Source organism: Triturus cristatus, chromosome 3_1 (assembly GCF_964204655.1).
Source record: "Triturus cristatus chromosome 3_1, aTriCri1.1, whole genome shotgun sequence".
NCBI classification, from domain to species: Eukaryota; Metazoa; Chordata; class Amphibia; order Caudata; family Salamandridae; genus Triturus; species Triturus cristatus.
In genome coordinates, this window is record NC_140583.1 from 252,520,976 (window position 1) to 252,542,076 (window position 21,101).

Genomic DNA, 21,101 nt, shown 5'->3' on the forward strand with positions numbered 1-21,101 from the left:
TCAGGTAGGGAGTTCAGGCTATAGAAGGCCCACCTCATGATGGAGGAAATTAAATTGGCACTGGAAGAGAAACAGTTGGCCTATGAAAGGAGCCTCAAAGAGTTGTAACTTAAGGTAAAGCAGTCAGATTTCAGTAATGGTTGTCAGTATTTTCTCATTGCAAACACAAGGAGATAATGGACGGAGTGCTGAAACATTTCAGACACTCACCCCCAGTCACAGATCTGGGTTGAATCCATCATCATTCTTTAGCTCACTTTGCCACCTCAGTTCAGACCCACCTATATGCAAATCAGTCTTGACCCTGTGCCTCATGGGAACAGTCCAACCCGAACTGCCAAGCCAGGTCTTCCCTGAACCGGAAACAAGCATCCTGGGAAAGGTTTCTGGGTAACACCCTTTATCAGCTAGGCTAGCCTGAATCCAGTGGCAAAGTGAGCAAGGGTCCCACGTCTGGGCACACCCTGACAACTTAGGGCGAACAAAGCAAACACAAGGAGATAATGGACAGAGTGCTGAAACTTTTCAGACACTCACGCCCAGTCACAGATCTGGGTTGAATCCATCATCATTCTTTAGCTCACTTTGCCCCCTCATTTCTGACCCAGCTATATGCAAATCAGTCTTGACCCTGTGGCTCATCGGAACAGTCCAGCCCGAACTGCCAAGCCAGGTCTTCCCTGAACCGGAAACAAGCATCCTGGGACCGGTTTCTGGGTAACACCCTTCCCCCATGGTACCTTTTACAAGGGACTGACATGTGGCTAGAGAGGTGCCAATTGGGGGTACAATGCCCTGGGAACCTGATTGGCAGGGACCCAGGGCACATCAAGTCAAAGTGCATCAGTAGTCTGGCAAAATGTGGGGGGTTACTGCAACAGAAACCCAGCTTCCTACACAGGTCTAACATGTGTCCCCCCAGCTGAAAGTAGAGAGAACTACCTAAGCCTTGGAAGTTCCCATCACTAAGGCACAAGAACCTAACAAGACATCATGGTCTGACCCAGGACGATGTTCCACATAAAGTTCTTTCCCTGTAGGGAAATGGATCACCTCAACAGTTTTGGATTTTCACCCCTCATTTGCATGAGCAATCAGAGGGTCCTGTAGCCAGTCTAAACCAGTGAGCCCCAAACAAGTGAGGCGCAGCAAGGCCCTCACAGCGGACTGTGTTTGAGGGAAATGCCAGGATAGTTTCAACCTGGGCCTGGAGGGGCTGCAGCTTGCTCCCGCTCACCATGTGGCCCATGGTTCACAAACTCATCAGGAGCACAACGCTCATTGGGCTCAAAGGGATTCTAACACCTCCCCCCCTCCCTCCCCTCCCGTAGTGTGTGTCAGCCTGGGATGAGACAACTTCTCGGGCACACACACAGCTGCACCCGAGTACTTCGCAGGTCTTTAAAATACCATTTGCTTCTTAATGAGGCATTGTTGTTTTTCACCCCTTCTTAGAGCCCCTGCATCTCCACTCTGCCTGTTGCTGGAAGAATTAGCCTCCCCCACCGAAATTTGACTCTAGTTGCGCCTCTAGTTCTCATTGGCATCGCAAAAAGAATGAGGATATGGTGAGAGGTGCCGACAGTGAAACTGGAGAACTAGGTTCGAATCCCGACGTCGGCTCATCATCTTGTGATTCTGGACAACTCCCTTAACCAGGGGTGCTTAAAAATAGTAAGCTTTAATGCAAATGTTCTGATTGTCATGTAAAGCGCTTAAATGCCCATGGACCAAATTTGCGCAATATCAAACTGCCAAAAATTAGGCTCTGCACGTATGACATTGAAGCTGATGCTTGCCATGTCTCTTATGTAAGGAGGCAGTCAGGGCCGGACTGGGAACCTAAACCGGCCCTGGCAAAGTGCTCGGCCGGCCACCCGGACTTGGGGGTGCCTCCGAGCTCTTTGCCAGGGCCGGTTTTCAGGCGATTTTGTTACAGGGCCGAACGGCCCTGTAACAAAAACGGCCCCCAGGGTTCCAAAACCAGCCCCCACCCGTGCGGCGCACTGGGGGATTGCCCGGTGCCCGCTACGGCCAGTCCGGACATGGAGGCAGTTTGATACTGCACGAATTTGGCCCCTGGGCATTTAAGCGCTTTACAAGAGTATTTGCATTAAAGCTTACTTATGTGGCTACTGTTAAATTACTGTCTCACAGCCACGCCCCTAACTGCCCACCCAGTCTAATTAGTGAGTACTGGCACTTCTAATTTCCCATTTAAAGCACTGTTCTCAGTAAATGTCTCATGAGGAAAAACAACTGGGGATCCAGGCGCGCAACACCCATTGGACTCAAAGGGCTTCAGCCCTCCCCCACCCCCGTCGTGTGTGGCAGCCCGGGATGAGAAAGTTTCCCGGGCACACACACAGCCGCACCTGAGCACTTCACAGGTCTTTAACCCCTTCGCCGCGGCGGGAATTCCGCCGCGGCGCTGGGGGGTGCGGGGGGCAGCGCGGTGGCGCTGTGCTCATGACGGAGCCGCTCCGTCATGAGCCACGGTTGAGCTGTGCTCATGACGGAACGGTTCCGTCATGACTCCGCCCAGTTGCGTTGTCCCCCCGCACAGGCGGGGAAACGGCGCCGCGTGGGCGGAGCAGCCGCCAACGGTCGTGGCATGACGGAACCGTTCCGTCATGAGCACACGGCAACCGTGGCTCATGACGGAACGGTTCCGTCATGAGCAGGGAAGGGGTTAAAAGACCATTTGCATGTTAATGAGGCCTCGCTGTTGTTTCACCCCTTCTAAGAGCCCCGGCAGCCCCACTCTGCCTATTGCTTAAAGATTCAACCCCCCCCCCCCGAAATTTTTTCTGAGCCCCCCCCCCGAAATTTGGCTCTAGTTGCGCCTCTGTGTGGGTCCCCAAAAATAAGTGCCAGTGGGTCTCCCCTCCAACCACCGGCACAAATTAAGCACTGCTTAAACGTAAGTGTGAAGCACGAGCAACTCCACTATAATGCCCCGTCCTATAGTGGCACAGAAACGTGCTGCAGGCGCTGCCCCTCAAGAACCTCCGAGTTCCCTTAATGCCCCCTTATTAACTGATCCCCGTAAGGGCGTAGGCGCCTCCCTCAACGATCCAGTTCCAGAGGGACTGTCAGCTCTGCATATGTGCTTATCTACGTTCAGTATTTCAAAGGGCACATTGATGGACAATGTGACCACATGTACGAAATGACCATGGACAATAACGGAGACTGGAATACTTTGCCTTCGCTACACCTTTTACGGACCCGGTACAGTTTCTACCGTAATTTCCAAAGGCACGGACATGAATCGTTGCACTCGGGTGCTCGCCAAACCACTAGGTAGGATGGCTCACATGCCCTATTAATATTGGGAAATTGCGGTGACCTTGGATTGGTTGGGGAAATTGTTATTTTGAGGTTTGTCGTGGGAAGTCATATCAGCTGTCCGAACGAGGGGGCGCGGACACTGTATCGAGGCTTAGGATAGGTTGATGTATCGTTTTTACACTCCCTGATTGGCTTAGAGCTCAGACAATGACATGCCCGCTAGCAATCGTATGTAGCTGCGGCATACGCAGTCTTCCGTCCGTGGGCGGGCTCCAGTGACGTCAGACCAAGATGCTTACTGCCTGTGCTGCTAGTCCGTGAGCCGGCGCCCGCAAGACCTGAGTGACCCTTGTTTACGGATCGGTGCTGGTAAGTTGACTATTCTACTGGCAGGGCTCGTGCACCATCCAGCGTTATTTTCAGCTGTGCAAATGCCACTCAAGATGCTGCCGTGCGTCATGAGCGCGATTGCACACCCGGCGCCCCTCCATACCACCCTGCTGCTTCTCTCCAGCTGGCAGCTTGGTATGGTAGGTCCCCTCTCGGGCCTAGACCCGACCCCAGCATGTGCCCTTGCGCGTTAAACGGGTCGATCTCTGCTGCTGCACGGCCCCTCTTTTGCTCGTAAACCATAGAAAATGTGGGCGTCCTCTCGGGCACCATGCCCTATATTCCTTGGGCTGGAGCTCAGGTGACCACGAAACTACTACTAATCCGCGCAGTGCTTCTTTCGGAAATTGCACGCGGTAGCTCGGTGTGGAATTTGACTGCTTGTGACTTAGATGTGGGCAGCGCTGAGGCACAGCGTTCCCAACAGTCCATTTACATGTATTGAAAACCAAGACATTTATGGCATGAGTTTGGAAACCGAACGTTTTCATTTAGAAAACAAAATCTACCGCTTCCTGGCACACACATCAATTTAGGAATCGTGCTTTCATTGTGTAGTTTTCTGCTTCAAACGTTTTTAGTTGATAATACAGAGGGCATCAAGTACACAAAAATAGAAACTTGGGAAAGTTGAAAACATATGAGCAAAACGTGTAGAAGAAAGTATATGATATATTATGACTTACGTTTATTTACTTCTTGCATTGAGAAACCGAGGCTGGACCTCAGTGCGTTTGTATCGTCTGCCTGTGTAGGGTTTGGTGTAATTAAGATTAGGTTTGTTTCTGTTCGATAGAAAATTTAGATTAGTTTAGTTAAGGATCGGAAGAACTCGTCGGGAAAGAAAAGGGTAGGCATTTGTAATGTGTACGTGATCAGTTGTGCAATCAGCTATAATGTATGTTTCACTGGGATATTTTAAGATCTGTACACTAAGATTTGGTTTTCGTAGGTATGTGTCTCAATTGTAACTCAGTTGCCCCTGCCGCGTCCCCCTTAAAAAATCAGTGTGCGTTGTTCAGGACCTTCTTGGCTCCTTACTTCATTAAAACATCATGGAGTGTTAACAAATTTTTAACTTCTGTTAACCCAGCAGCAAAGAATTTCCTACCAGTACATGATATTTGGTACACCCGTCAGTCTGCGTGGCATGCATCACCCTACTGTGTGTGTGGGAACGGGCTGTGAAGACGAATTTGTTCTCATGGGCATTTGTGTGGAGTGAGGGGGATGTTCCACGTGCAGTTGTTTGTGTTATGTAGCAGTGCTTCTTGTTATCTTGCTCCTAGTCACTCATTGAAAGTAGGTGGACCATCTGTGGTGAGCACTGACATGCATTTGGCAAAGCAACACATTTTTTTCTTTCTACTTCCAGCATACTGCATCATATGATGCTCCAATATCCCTAGATGTATGTAATCATGACCCTCCCAATCACTCCATTTTTCACCCTCTACACTTAGTTTGGAGTAAAACGTCAAGTTGGGTCGCCATTTCTATGTAAATACGACTTTTTTTACAACCTGAACACATGCAAAGCAATTAGTCACATCTTTGCACCTACTCAGCTTGGCAACTTGGCTAGAGGCAGGCGAGCCAATAAATAAACGGGGAGATCCGAGCCAAGGGTCTGACTCGGATCTTAGAGTCCATGCACGAGGCGAGCCCTGAAAATATTTACGTCACTAATAAAACAAACAACTCTGACACATATACATACTGAGAAAAACTTAAACCTTAGATTACTGTTTGTGGAAAGTCATTCTTAATGTAAGAGGAAACCTCACACACTTTTTAGTGTCATGCTTCATCATAGGAATCCTCTCCCCACCCTGGTAGGACAATACCACCAAGGCGGACTAAATCTCCTCGAAGACTAACTAGATAGGAGGGAGTTCTTACATAAATCTTACTGGACAACACCATAAGACAGGGGATCCAGCTAAATATTTAAAAATACCTTAGTGTGCCTAGGGGAAATATCTATATTCAGTGAAACACTAAGTATGGTTAAAGTCAAAATTGGTTGGGTAGTGGAGTACAATGACTCACACCCAACTACTACCTGCCAACATGTTTCTGCCCATCATTAATAGCCTGTATGGTCTGGGGCATTCGTCAGGGTGTGTGGATCCCTATGGGTGAAATATTCCTAAATAATCTCCTGTTCAGACTAATTAGGTTGGTCAGGGAGGTCTCTTAATTTAGGTCCTGCCACACTATCCTACCTGTTAGTAAATAAGTTGAAACTTGAAACCTTTATTGGGGAAAGAACCCAACACGGGATACAAGGATTACCAAGGTTACCTGATGGTACATTTAGGGAAAATCAGGTAATCAAATAACTAAAGATATCACATACAAGTGCTCATTAAAACCCTCTTCAAAATATGGAGAGTCCTATGTGAACTATAGAGCTATGGCTAATAGCCTGTGTTGGACTATTTCCTTAGTTTTAGCGTTGCCGACATTACATGTCATTTATTGTGAATGTCCCTTACCCTAGCTTATAGGGCATACGAGCATCATGGTCACAGAGGAGGTGGGGTCCTTTGTAGTTCCATCCAACTATGGACCTCCTGCCTTCCTGCTCCTACAGCCCATGCCTTGGTACTCTCCAAATAAACCAATGCCTTTTTTAGAAATAGGGAAGGGGCATAGGGAAGAGTAAAGGGGTCACTTGGCAGAACCGGGAAGGGGGTCCAGACAGCGCCCCAGTACGGAAGAAACAACCGAGCACGAGCAAATCGTAGCTCCCCCTCAAAGAATAGTCATAAACCTTCACAATTGTACACTAACTAGCACAGAAGACATGGTTCTGAATAAAGGCTTTGTGACTGCACCTAAGGATGACGTCTTTAAACTGAAAATGGAAACAGCTGACTTTATCAGGAAAATTAGACTGAAAGTCTTCTTTGGAAATAGACCACCTATTGAACGAGAGGTCAACACTGGTTTATGACAAAATCAACCTTTACGCCTCCCACTGCCTCTATGCCGGTAGAGGTTCTAACGTTAGATTATCAACTTCTCTATTTACTGATTTTTCAATCAGGCAACTCCAGGAAAGGCTTCAACAATCTGAGCAAAATTAAAAGAAGGGCACTAGACACATTGGGAACTGATGACTCCATTTTCATCAAACCGGCAGACACGCCATTGTGATCCTCCCCAAACAGATGTACCATGATGAGTGCATGAAACTCTTAAATGGCACACAACATTACAAACGACTAAGTAGTGATCCTATTAATGAAGTACTAGAGGAAATAACATTCAAAGTAAATGAAGGCCTTGAAAAGGGATGGAATACAAAACATGAGGCAGATTTTCTAATTTAAAAAAAAAAAAAACGAAAACTCCCTATTTCTGCACAAACAAAAATTTCCACTGCCAGGCAGACCAATAGACTTAGGAATTGGCTCCATTTTAGAGCTTCTCTCACAATTTTGTGGTATTTTTCTGAAACCACTGGTAAAAAGGATGCCAACATACTTACAGGGCCCTGAAGATGCTTTAAATTTGATCTCTTCTGTCTGTAGAGAACTTGGTACCCGAGACTTTAGAGTGGCCCTGCACATACTGAAATCGGACACAAGACCACTATTTGTGTGCGCAACTGCAAAATATTTGGGAAACGCATGGGCAATTAGAAGGAGGGTGTGGACCGCCCCGGCTTCATACTGTGAGCTGTGTAAAGGACTAATTCCCCCCTAAAGCATATTTGCCTTGTAGGTCAGTAATCTTAAAAATGCAAGTAATAGTCTCCAGTCTTGTATACAAGTAAATATAAAATGTGTTTTTAACATTTCCTTCCCAAATTTTGCACACTTATGTTTTATGTTGGTAAGAACCCGTGATGGTATTAATGACCAGTTCAACTGACGAATGTAATCCTTAGTATCCAAGGCATCTGTATTAGAATCAGGTCTTTGCCTAGTATGTACAGTCAAGTTTGCTTGCGCTATATTAATGGGTCACTGTTCAAATTACTTAATTTGCACTTCAATCCTCTTTGCTGGATGGAACTAGCGACGAAAACCATGGTTTGCTCCACTGGTGAGCGTAATTAGTAACGGGACCTTGCTCAGTCTGCACATTAACCTCCCAGTTGGTGTGAACCTGCAACGAAAAATGAGACCCACATAGCACCAGTGGCTTTTAACCTCATGTTTTTTAACGCTTGTTAGTTCAACTCATCTTAACTTGTATTGTTTTTACTATTGATGTCCACCGGTTAATTTATATTGATATGTATGAAATTATCCCTCGAATCTTTGTTTCTTTTATGGTAAATAAAGACGATGATGATGATCAAAGGGTGTTCTTTTGATGCTTCAAAAGAACTACTCCTTAATTTTTGATTTAGAGTCATTTTACACAAATATCCCGCAAGAAGCAACACTACAGGTGGTGGAGTGAATCCTCAATACCACAGAGTGGGACTCAATCAACCCACAGGACTTTGTGTTGGATTTAGCACTTAGCCAAAATTATTTTGAATTTGAAGGACAATACTACTTACAGGTACATGATACTTCCAAGGGGAGTACCTTCGCTCCCAGCCTGGCACCGTAGCACTATCCGGTGCAAAAGAGAAGCTACTAGACTAACACAACATTACATAGAAAAAGGCCATAGTGAGAGAGAGAGATGGATTGGTATGTGTTAGAAAAACTTACACAAACACGCCCAATATGAGTGAGCACCTATTCCTATTTGAACAAAGATGGTTCTACAGACTGCATACTGATTTACATGGTCTGAACGACTAGGTTTCCTGGGGCAGTCTGAAATGATGAAATCAAGTACATTTACCAGACGCAAGCGGAATTACTAGTAATAAATATCATTTAATCTACATAGACCGGTAACACAATATAAAGACTATGGGGATAGTGAGTGTAAAGTAACTAAAAAACAACCCCCCCCCCTTGCCTTTACAGGGGTGTGGAATTTAATAAAATATCTACTTGTCCATGGGGCAGGTTACTTCATAAATCTACTTGTCCTGTAACAAAATCCACTTGTCCCTTTTGTGACATGTAATGCGGTGACAAAGTATGGCAGCAATACCCTTGTATAAGCACTCCGAAATAGCCTCTCTGAATATGCCAGGGCTCCTTCCGTAGCAGGGTATGAATACTAGCAATTCCCTTATGTTGCCACGATTCCGCAGATCTACATACTGGCGCTGAAGTTAAGCAACAGTTTCAGAGTTGGAATGCCCTTTTGATTCTGTGCAAACCTACTAACTTGCATGTTTAAAGGATTTTCACCAACTCTTCTCTAATCTTTTCCCATATTGAGAAAGGTTGGATATTTACTCCTGACAATGGCAGACATAAAATTTCTTCCTGGGTTGGGAAAAAAGTGGTTGGAGGGGAAGTAAACTTGCAAACGCTTGGATTTTCGCATGAGCAAATCTACACATGCATATTTGCTCATGCTAAAATGCAGTTCACAAATATTTTCTAGGAGTACTATTTCTTGGCCTACTTCTGTAAAGTCTTGTGAATTCAGGAAAGTCGTATATCTGCACTTAATGTAAGGACATAAGTGCGCTTTTGAGACTTTACTTACTAATTGGCCCCCTAATTAGGTCTGACGTTAACCATGACATGTTGTGTTTATTAAAATGTCTCTCTGTCAGTTGGCTAGCTTCACTGTGAATGACAGCATTCTGTTCTTTCACAAGGAGCATAATTGACACAGTCATTTTGTTCGGTGCCAGGAACTACTGTGGCAATGTGTGCTTTTTGAGACCTAAACAATTTTTGCTTTTGCCAATGTTTGTTATAATGAGGAGGGCCCAGCAGCACCCACACCAATAAGGTTTTACAAAAAACATGCCAAAACAAGTCACGCATTGATAAAACCAAAAGACTGACCCAACAATTTCAGACCAGTTGGCTTTACCAATGCTTGTTTATTTTTCTGTTTCCCATAATCTTATTAAAACTGGTTACAGTGATTTTCCATTATGAATATTTTTGGGAAATACTAGCATGCATCAACACATTTTACTAAATGATGCTGCAGAAAAACGCTACCTAAAATGTTACAGTAGTTTAGCTAAATGTTTTTCCTTTTTTTTTTTTTTTTTTTTTTTTAATCTTGAAAGCAAAGAATAATCAATCTTGCTTTCAAGCGTCTTCATATATTTGCATCTAATCAGAGAGCATTCTGGGAGCAGTATGCATAGCCTCGTATTGCTAAACAATGAAAGCGTGTGCACCCTTTTTATACTTTAACCACTGTCAGTAGTAGTCTGAGCTTACAACATGTACTTAGATCGCTCACCCTAATAATAAAGGTTTTGCATTTATGAACCATAAATACAAGTTTGAACTGTGTTAAAACATGGAAACAAATATTCCCTTAACTGCAGGCAATGCTTTCCCTGATCCAGCATGTGGGACTATAAACTGGCAGTCAAAGGGTTTGTGATGTAGGGGGTTGGGCCTACTTGTCCCAAGGACAAAATAAACATGGAAACTTGTTGCCCTTGACCCCAAACAATATCTCCTGAGCGTCGGGCAATAGGAATTCCACATCCCTGCTTTAACAAAATAACGCTGGCTAGTAAATTATACAGCACAAAGTAATAGACAACAGTCGAAATATATATATATATATATTACCTACTGGCGGTCGCCAGTAGGTAGTTATAGTTAGGACCACGTTTCCATAGGAAAACCTCAACATTCTATTTTGAATAACTTTGGCGCCGGTCGACGAATCCTCGCGAATTTCTCAAAATAGGTGGGGCGCTACGCTCCGCTCCTACCCTGAAAGTCTCGGGGGGATTCGTCAAGCGGGGGCTGAGATAAAAGGGGGGTCCCAAAACGCGTTTTTCCCATGCATTTTTCCATAGGACCTTTAGAACGAGCTACAGCCCGAACGGCTGAACAGAATTACTAGAAATTTGGCAGAGAGGTAGTCCCTAGGTCAAGGAAGTGCCTTTTGTAGGTTTGGTGTAAATCTGTTCAGTAGATTCTGAGAAAATAGCCTTTAAATCAATATATATATCTGAGCCCGCTTACGGTACGCTTACCGTACGCTTACGGTAAGCGTACGGTGGCGTGCGCGAGCGCGATTCTGATTGGCTCTTAGATCTTAGTAAACATTCGAATCGGCAGAAACCAGGAAGCGGCGTCCGCCATTTTGTCTACCGCACTGAGTGTTATGTATCAAACATGATGGCCAAAAACATGTTATGGGGATGTTTTGACAACTCCCTCTCACATAGTCATGTTGAGGGAGTCCCCAAACATCCCCCAAGAGCAAAAACGGCATTATTTTTTTTTCGGCAATTTCGCGGGGTACGCTTACCGTACGCTTACCGTAAGCGTACGGTAAAAAAATAAAAATAAAAAAAACACTATCCACACTTTCTCCACCCCTTGTGCAAATGGTGGCCGAAGGCCACCATTTGTGCATGGCTTATCAGAGCACAGAAATTTCCCAAAAAATTTCAACAGATTACCTATCACAAGGAAGCGCATAATATGTCCTCCATGTGCGCACGGTGCGCGAAGCGCATCGTGCGTACATGGCCCATCTAGCGTAACGTGGGCACGGCACTAACTGCGTAAAGTGGGTGCGCGGTGCGCGAAGCGCACCGCGTGCTCACTGTGCGCGCACGGTGCGCGAAGCGCACCGTGCGCGCACGGAACGAACTGCGTTAAGTGGGCGCGCACGCCACGAATGGCGTAAAGTCACTTAGCATTTAAAAAACCGTACAAATTCACTGAAAAAACCATAGGTTTCACACACGTTATAGTTAGGAATTAGCATTTAAAAAACCTTGCAAATTCACTGAAAAAACCATAGGTTTCACACATGTTATAGTTAGCGGAAATTTTACTGATAAAAAACCAATGAAATTGCCCCGTTATAGTTAGTGCTGGCAACTATAACTCACGCGACCGCAATCTTCTGCTGATGACATATGTGTCTTTATGAAAAAAAAATATTTGTAATATATGTATAGCTAAAAATGTATGGAAGAAGACATGGGCAAATAAGTGTCTAAATACAGTATTAGCATCAGCAGAGGATTGCGGTCGCGTGAGTTATAGTTGCCAGCACTAACTATAACGGGGCAATTTCATTGGTTTTTTATCAGTAAAATTTCCGCTAACTATAACATGTGTGAAACCTATGGTTTTTTCAGTGAATTTGCAAGGTTTTTTAAATGCTAATTCCTAACTATAACGTGTGTGAAACCTATGGTTTTTTCAGTGAATATATATATATATATATATATATATATATATTTTTTAATCCATCATAAAATATCCGATGCAGACGCTTTGTGTTAGACAGAAACTGCTCCAATTTTTAACACGCAAGCAGACATAAGCCCAATAGGAGTACTACAACTCCCATGAGCACACGGGACCAGGAACAACTTCAGGGTCCCGCTATCATTGCCTTTCCTGCTCTATGCCAGGGGAAGAACGAGCGTACATCGAAGCGCCTATAAATGACTCCAGCACGCATGCAGCCAGTCGTACCACCGGCGCAGAGTGGGGACTGGAGTAGGTAATATGGATGGGCGCTCCTTTTGACGAAGTAAGTGGGTTTTAGATATTCAGTGGGCGTATTTCTCCTATGTTAAACACTTTACCCGTAAATAGCATGGCCAGAGAGAGGTTCGGAGCCCTTCTTAATACTTAAGAACCATTACAGTTATTTTCTAATAACAGCAATATACCGATTCACTAGTACCTATACCAGTGCCGTTTTGTCATTACCAGAGGGTTGAAGAACCATATCGGTGTGTCTCACTGGCATTTTTAATCTACAGGGTGCATATAATTACTGGATGTACCATTATATGGTCAATACTTTTGGAATAAGGTTAGCTGCTTTCACGAGATGTTGTAAAGAAACCTAAACTATTCACAAAGTAGAACTGGCAAACGGTGCCTATACTAATAACCTAATGGTCTACTATGAGTTAATCAGCCTAGCATTATCTTCCAAGCAATTTCCTCGAACGAGTGGAAGACTCTTGATTACACAGAGATCGTTTTGTTAGCTGCTGAACACTAATGACAATCCATCTACTTTATATTTAAATTATTTGTTTCAAAATGTCTGTGATATTGACTAGACAAGTTGGAATCAGGACACAAGTCGCAAACCTATGAGTGAGATAGATGATAATCCCCTCCATTACCTTTTTGATTTAGATTTGTCTTTTTGTTGTGGTTCTCTCTTTGTTAGTGTGTGACTACAAAGGACCCACCTCCTCTGTGACCATGATGCTGGTATCACTTAAAACCTAGGGTAAGGGACATACACGATAAATGTCATGTAACGTTGACGACGCTAAAACTAAGGAAATAGATCAACATGGGCTATTAGACATAGCACTATAGTTCACATAGGACTCTCCATATTTTGAAGAGGGTTTTAATGAGCACTTGTATGAGCAAGGCCTTAGATATCTTTAGTTATTGGATTACCTGATTTTCCCTAAATGTACCATCAGGTAACCTTTGTAATCCTTGTATCCTCTTCTGTTTTCGTTCCCCAATAAAGGTTTCAACTTACTAACAGGTAGGATAGTGTGGCAGGACCTAAATTAAGAGACCTCCTTGGCCAACCTAATTAAGAGACCTCCTTGGCCAACCTAATTAGTCTGAACAGGAGATTATTTAGGAATATTTCACCCATAGGGATCCACTTGCCCTGACGAGTGCCCCAGACCATACAGGCTATTAATGATGGGCAGAAACATGTTGGCAGGTAGTAGTTGGGTGTGAGTCATTGTACTCCACTACCCAATCAATTTGGACTTTTTAACCATACCTAGTGTTCCACTGAGTAAAGGTATTTCCCCTAGGCACACTAAGGTATTTTTAAATATTTAGCTGGATCCCCTGTCTTATGGTGTTGTCCAGTAAGATTTATGTAAGAACTCCCTCCTATCTTGTCAGTCTTCGAGAAGGTTGAGTCCGCCTTGGTGGTATTGTCCTACCAGGGTGGGGAGAGAATGTCTATGAGGAAGCATGACACAATTAGTGTGTGAAGTTTCCTCTTACATTACGGATGACTTTCCACAGACAGTAATCTAAGGTTTAAGTTTCGCTCAGTCTATATATTTGCCAGAGCCAATAATTATGGAGCACTAAGTACACGGTTCCTTAAATTTTTGATAACAACAATTGTCACCGTACACTTATGTTGTGTTAGATGTTATGTGAAGGGACGTATGGTGCCATACCCTTCTCTTCTCCATAATTGTGTTTCGACCAATAAAACAAACCACGTGAAATATGATAATCTCTTGCAAAGTTAAAAAAAAGTATTGTTTTGATAGCTGGAGGTCTAAACTTATATTTTTTAAAGTGCTTTCATATGTGATAATTAAGAAAAAAAAAACAGTTTTAATGTAATAAGTCATTTGCCTGATAACAAAAATTAAGCGGAGAATCCGCGATGCATCCAAGTTTTCTGGTTTCACTCTGTACCAATCGGCCAATAAATGGGTTTCTGTTTGCCTTTCCTTATTACAAGGCTTTGTTTTTACCTCAGTGCACTTTTCAAACTACAGCGCTAGCTCGACCCTAAGGTTATTGGAGCACTTTACATGAGCACCAGTTACATTACACAAGGTCACACGCATTGTTTATAGGCATGGGGAGATTAAGGGATTTCCCCAGAATCACAGGATATTGAGTGACTCCGGAAGTCAAACCCAGTTCCTCATTCCGTTGAGCAGCTCTGACCATAGCGCTACATTCTGGGTAGAGGAAAGCAGGCTGAATCCACATGAAAGCTTGGCTTGCTATGGGCTTGAGCCAGAGGCAGGCTTACGGGCGCGAGCCTTCAGTGCACACCCACCTCTACACTTATCTCTGAACTACAACAACTGTGATCAGATTTTGCATGACATTTTAGATGGTTCTTGAGACAAGGCCTCTGATCTGGAAAATGATCCCCCTAATTGACCAATGACACTGCTCTCTTGTTCCTTGCAGGTAAAGGCTGGGAGTCTCAGGCTGTAGGTACTTGAACACCACCATTCCTGTCTTAAAGCCAGATTACCCCACCCAGGAAGCCAACTGCACCATCTCCAATAGCTGGCGGCAATAAAGTGCAGCACTTTAACCCAACTTCCAGTCGACAAACTGTTGTACGGTGTATCCTCATACTGGTGGACTCAGCACAACTTTACGGGTTGTTTTTGGTAGGTACACAACTATACTAGCTGGGCTTGGGCATGAGGGCAGCAGTTGGTGCACTGGCACCTGTGTGGACTTGATGCAGTTCTTGGATTTTAATTTCTTTGTATTGACACGCCTCTCTTGTCCGCCATACACTTGCACAGATTGTGCAGTATATATCCTTTTAAAGTATTTAACCAGAGATAATAAAAATGGCAATATGACATCTAGCTAAATCCATTTAATCACCAGCACAATTAAAGAATGACAAAGTGGAACAGCAAGGGAAAGTACAGGATATTTCAAATTCCTTTTATTCAAGAACCGGTAAAGAGAGAAACTTCGTGGTTGAGTTTGGATTTCCCAAATGATAATGATGAAAACCTGGCTGGAGCAAATGGTGGCTGTTAGCCATGCAAGAGAGGCAGAGTGGAAATCACAGGCTAGTTGGTAGTGGGTAATCGGCTTTCCTATATATATATATACCCAATTCAAAGATGATCAATAAAATGTGAAATTGAGAATGATAACAAATATCAGCTGTTGAAACAAATAAAAAGTATTTTTTTCACACTATTTGAGACCAAATAGTACGTGGACTGCTAACTAGAATAAATTAAACAATAATGCAGGATTGACTTCTGTGGTCTGCTCTGATTTCCCTGTCAACTCATAATGGCTCACCACCTCTTATCGCTTTATAGTGGCAATTGCAACCGTCTCTCATTTGCCAGTTGGACTGGGGGCGTGTCAGTCCAAACTTCCCCGATTGCATCATTTCTACTCCTCCAGTAAGTTGTTGGTGGGAAATGGCTATTCTTCAGTTAACATGCAACGAGAATCTTGATTTTATTAAAGCCAAAAGCTAACATTATGTAATAACCTTTTATTGATGCCCCAACATGCAGCCCTTTAAAGAACATAACAAATCAATCATAATGCACTAAATCCTTTTTAGAATGTTCAAACAATATATATGTCCAATGCACTTAGTCATCCTTTTTAAGCTGCGACAAAAGAGATATTTCGTTCATTCTCAGCCAAGAAACTTTTATTGCAAATTGTCTGCAAATAAAAAACATAAATTAATTCACAGAATTTTTATCCTATAACGAAACATATCTTCCCTCATATTAACTATTAACCGTTTCCTTATTTCTATTATTTTATATTTATTATAACCGCCCCCTTTAAAAAAAAAAAAAAGAATAGTTAAATCCTCTCCTTATAAGGTGTGGGGGGGACAGAATTAGCCTCTGTGGTCTTTAATGATCTCAAGATTTATTTTGCATGTTAATTGGAGAATCTCAATTTCATTACAAGATACAAGGCTACCATTATGCCTGTTTAAAGCCATCCACCGCCTGACTGGTCACATGCTCCAAGGGTCTTTATTAAAAGTTTGCAAAAGTATTCACATTAGACCAGTCTGCAGCCTTCAAGATCTCTGTTCGAGAACCACCTGCCCAGAAAACCTTGCTAGGCATTGCACCTCGAGAGGAGAGATCTCCAAACCTCGAAAGATCTACTCCAGCTCGACTCAACACTGTTCTTGCCCATCTAGATAAGTTAGCTGTTGAAACTGCTTTATAAGGCTTTACATAAGACCGTAATAACTATACCTCTTCATTTGCCCTAAATGACAGTAATTTGTTCTCATATGACTTCATACAATTTACTGCACATAACTTAGCACACTCGTGAAAATAGGGATAAATAAATGTCTGACAAGATTTCAGTTCTCTTCCAAACTCTAAAATGTACCTCTTCAGGAAAATAGCATTTATTCGAAATTTTTAATGCCTCAACATCAGAAACCATTTTAAAGGAAATTAAGTAAAGTTGCTAGCTTAAAAGAAACTGTCTCTGTGAAAGATACGTATTGCCTGGCCATGAAGTGAACAATCTGAATACTATACTTGAAACGTGCTAATCCATATTCATATCTTCTTGGTAAAGGCTTTATTAAGATGAGAAGACAGCGACCAGCCCCTGAGCAAGGTGGGCAGCAAAGCTCTTTCATTGTTTTCATTCAAAACTCCCTCCACATTCCTAGCCTAGTTGATTATATCTTTGCCCTGTCCTGAACACACACCTGATACTCTTACATCACTATACAACATAGCTCCCTCAAATAAAAATATGTATTTTCCTATACACTACATGACATTGCTGAAAGTATATCCAAATGCAAATCAACAATAATCGCATTTTGCATCACATTATCTTACATAAAATCTTTTAACTTTTTTGGAGTAAACCTTAGGCGACTGCTCCTACGTATTAGTTTTTGCCACAAGAATTAATATTCAGTTTTGATGAATTCTTATTTCCCATGCTTCCATTTACACGTTTTAATTTTCCACATTTCACTTTGGATAAAACAATTTCTCCATCCTTTGGCTCCAGTCATTCATGATTTAAATTGGCATTGAAATGAGCCATTTCCACATCTTCACTTTTTGCCACGTTTCTTCTATTCCATTGTTTCCCGCCATCCATTATGATAGAATATTCCAACACCTCTTGCACCTTTCTAGGCTCCGACTATTTAGATTCACCTTTCCTAGACATATTAAATTTCCTCACTCTTACAAAGTCCCCCACTTCAATTTTAGGAACATTTTCCAGCATACTTTCCATACTTTCTCTCGTCACCAATTCATATCTTTGTTGTTTCCTATATACACCTTCCCTCATAGTTTCTTCATTAATCTTTGCCACTTTACCTTAAGTTTTCTTATGCACAATTCCTCATTGACCCAAAACATCTTCATTCTCTTTGCAACAAATTGTGGGCTGTTATCTGATATCAGCTCTTCAAGGTATCCTTCCCTCCTGAATACGTCTTTACAGATTTCAATCACCAACTTAGCTTTCACTTCTCTAACAAAGCTATTCTTCGCCCATTTAGAGTAATAATCTATTAACACAATGGCACATTTCTTATCTGTCCCCCAAATCTCAAAAGGTCCTCACATCCATCCCACTCTTTGGCATGCATGTTCTGTTAATTCCATAGCAATCACAGGTGTTTATTTCGCAGTGTGTGACTTATCACTACATGCACAAGCAACACAACGTCTCTCAAATCTTTCCAACTTCCGATCAACTCCTGGCCACCAAAAATCCAATCGTACCTCACGTTTCATAGCTGACATGCCTTCATGTCCTTCATGCAGAATAGCCAGTAACTTGTCGTGTACATTTCTAGGTAAAATTCATTTGTCTTCCCTCGTTAAAACACCATTAATAAATGATAACTCTGACCAGAACTGTTTGCAATTTGCAAGCATGTCCTCTTTGTCCCATTATTTTTTCCAACCACTAGGTAGATGATGCTATATGAAATCCTGACAAACTTAATCTTTTTCAATCTCAGATTTCCATTCTTGTTCTAAGATCACCTTAAAACGAACTTCTTCTATATCAGCAATCATCCAGCCCTTGTCACACTCCCCACACTCCTGTTGTAAAGGTAAATGTGATGGGAAATCAGCATTCACTTTTTGACACCTGGAACATATTTTACTTTAAAATTATGCTTTTGCAACCAGAACAACCAATTCCCTGCATATTTAGTTATAAATATATCAATCAATGGTTTGTGATCAGTCCATAATTTGAACTCTGTACCCCAAACAAAATTCCTGAACCGCTGCATGCCCCACCAACAAGCTGTTGTTTCCTTTTCAATAGTCGAGTAATTTATTTCTGCTCCCTTCAATGTTTCAGAAGCAAATGCAATGACTCTTTCCAGGCTATTATGATTCCTTTGCATGAGCACAGCACCCATGCCTTGCATGCTTGCATCAGTTGCAATTCTAGACTGATCATTTGGATCGAATTAAAATAAAGCCACAGCATTAATTATACAATTCTTAATTTCACTAAACGCACTTTGACATTCTTCTGGCCAATTAAACATATTACCTTTTTCATTAATTCCCTCATTGGTTGTACTTTTATCAGCAAAATGATCAACAAATTTAACATAAAATTCTGCCAAACCTTAAAACGACCGAAGTTGGTCTTTGTCAGCCGGACTTGGAGCATTCTCAATAGCTTCCACTAGTTTCCATTCCAACAAACTTTATTTCTGTCAATACAGACCATAAAAAGTACAAAATACAAGAATGACAAAGAGAATACATAGCAAAGACCAATACATAAACGTAGAATGGAAACAAAACTTGATTTTAAATAGCAGATTCATCATAAGAACAAGACTTAATAGGCTTAAAAGCTTCTCAACAACCGGCATTTACCCCATATCAAGCTACTTTATTAGAGTTTCAATTCATCAATAATTCTGGTTTTTGAAATGAGAAGGTTAAAAAAAACAGTTAAGAATAAGTTAAAATGATTAGAATATGTCAAGGTCGGCACTGTGGAAGTTTTATGCTTGCAGTGATGAGTTTAACAACACCCTTCGATTTTGCCACATGGAGTTAAAAAAAAGGGAGACGGTGAAAACAATGGGTGGGTGGGTATCTGTTCTCGAAATTCTAAATACCTCCTCAAACTGCCTGGACCCCAGGTTTCTGCAAAGTGGGACAAGCCATCGTTGTCTGGCTGTTTTACAGCCAGGACAAAAGAAAAAGACATGGATAGCAGTCTCAGCTACACAGTTGCATGCACGGCACCCAAGGGGGGAAGCTTTTAGCCATTTGTTAATGAAGGCGTGAAGCGGCAATGTCCCTGTTGTAAACTAGATATATAATTTCCTAGCCAGGACGGGTTGAATGTCGTCCAGAAGGGGCTCGAGCTGATACTCCGCTTTAATGTTTAAAAAATCCGCTTTTAAATGACCAAGTTGGATGTTTCCCTCAATGTCGGCTAATTTGACGGATCTATATGCTCTTACTAGTTCTAGACGTGAAGTAGCCAAGCACGCAATCTCCTGGTTGCTCCATAGGTTTTGGAGACCTATCTTATAACATACCTCCCTTATATGTGAGAGTCATGGCAGTTTACCCATACCCGGGAGACTCAAAATCTCCTTTAGTTCTGACTGGTAGACTGCTAGTTCTGGGGTCACCCACAGTCTACGCCCGAAGGTCAAAGGTCTAAGACCGGTCTCCTCTGCAATAGGTCTGATTTCTAAGTCTATGCGTAGGGGGATAAGAGGGGTACTTGAAGGAAGGCCCAACAACTGTCTCATAAAATTCTTCTCTGTTTTAGTCCGAGTGCCTGGGGGGCAGTGGTCCCATAGTTCCGCCCTAGTCCTGGCTAGTTGTGGACCCCACTGAAAAGTTTCGGACAGTGTGACGCCAAGGTAGTCAAAAACGGTCACCCTCTCTAGCAAGGTACCATTTAAAGAGGAGTTTAGGCGGGCTGTATTGGCTGGGTTGAAGACCATAAATTTGGTTTTTGGTGTATTAATCTCCAGCCCCCAGTTTTTGCAGAATGTTACAAAACTATCAAGAACCCTCTGGATGCCCATAGGCGACTTCGACAACAGGATAGTGTCGTCCGCAAACATCATTGCTGGCACCTTTCTATGTACCAGCTTGGGGGCGTTGTTTTTTGCTACCTAATTAAGTTGGGCAACCAGAGTGTTGATGAAAAGACAAAACAGGGTAGGGGCGACGACACACCCCTTCCTTACTCCTCTGTTAACTGAAAAGCGAGTTTTTAAATCCTTTTGATTTCTGAGCACACAAGTGACCAGAACAACCTCTTATCCCTATTAGATAGAGCTGTTCTAATAGCATCCCAGCTGTCTATTTCCCAGTTCTTCTTTGCTTGTTTGGTACAATCTCGGTAAAGGGCCCTCATTGGTTTGATGAGGAGTCTGTCCTTACTTTTAATAGAGCAATGAGGGCTCTCCTGGCCTTACACTAGGTATCATTGAACCAAGTTTGATTAGCACCCTTTTTTGCTTTGGAGTGTGTCTGGGGATTAAATTTATTGGTCAAGCTAGTTGTTAGTTCAGCACACAGCGCCTCTATTCTAGCAGTGGTTCGAGGAGAGTCCATTTCCCCAACCATCTCCCCCATTTCCTGTAAGGGCAAGATAGGTAAAGACAATAGTGCGGCTCCCCTATCTGGTGACTGCTTGACTGTCCCCCATCTAATTCTCCTTCTGTTGTTGGCGAGTATTAGATTGCTTTCTACTGGGGTACCACTATCCACAGGGTTATGCAAATCTGGGAGGTATAGCATTATGGTCACTGTCCTGTCTTGGCAGGACGGCGAAGTCTGCAACCCCCTGCCATAGTCTTGTTTCCAC

General features: G+C 42.8%; 1 protein-coding gene across 2 annotated transcripts in view; it reads left to right on the plus strand.

Annotated features, from left to right (window-relative positions):
• Positions 1–3,523: 3,523 nt before the first annotated feature.
• SCAMP5 (secretory carrier membrane protein 5) overlaps positions 3,524–21,101 on the plus strand; it is a 141,040-nt gene continuing 123,462 nt past the window's right edge. Inside the window, exons 1-2 of one of the 2 annotated variants that reach the window (XM_085643817.1) lie at positions 3,531–3,663; positions 14,682–14,890. The gene's annotated coding sequence lies outside the window, so the exon portion shown is untranslated. Of the gene's footprint in view, positions 3,664–14,681; positions 14,891–21,101 lie in introns of both variants that reach the window. The other variant, XM_085643818.1, reaches the window with a different exon arrangement.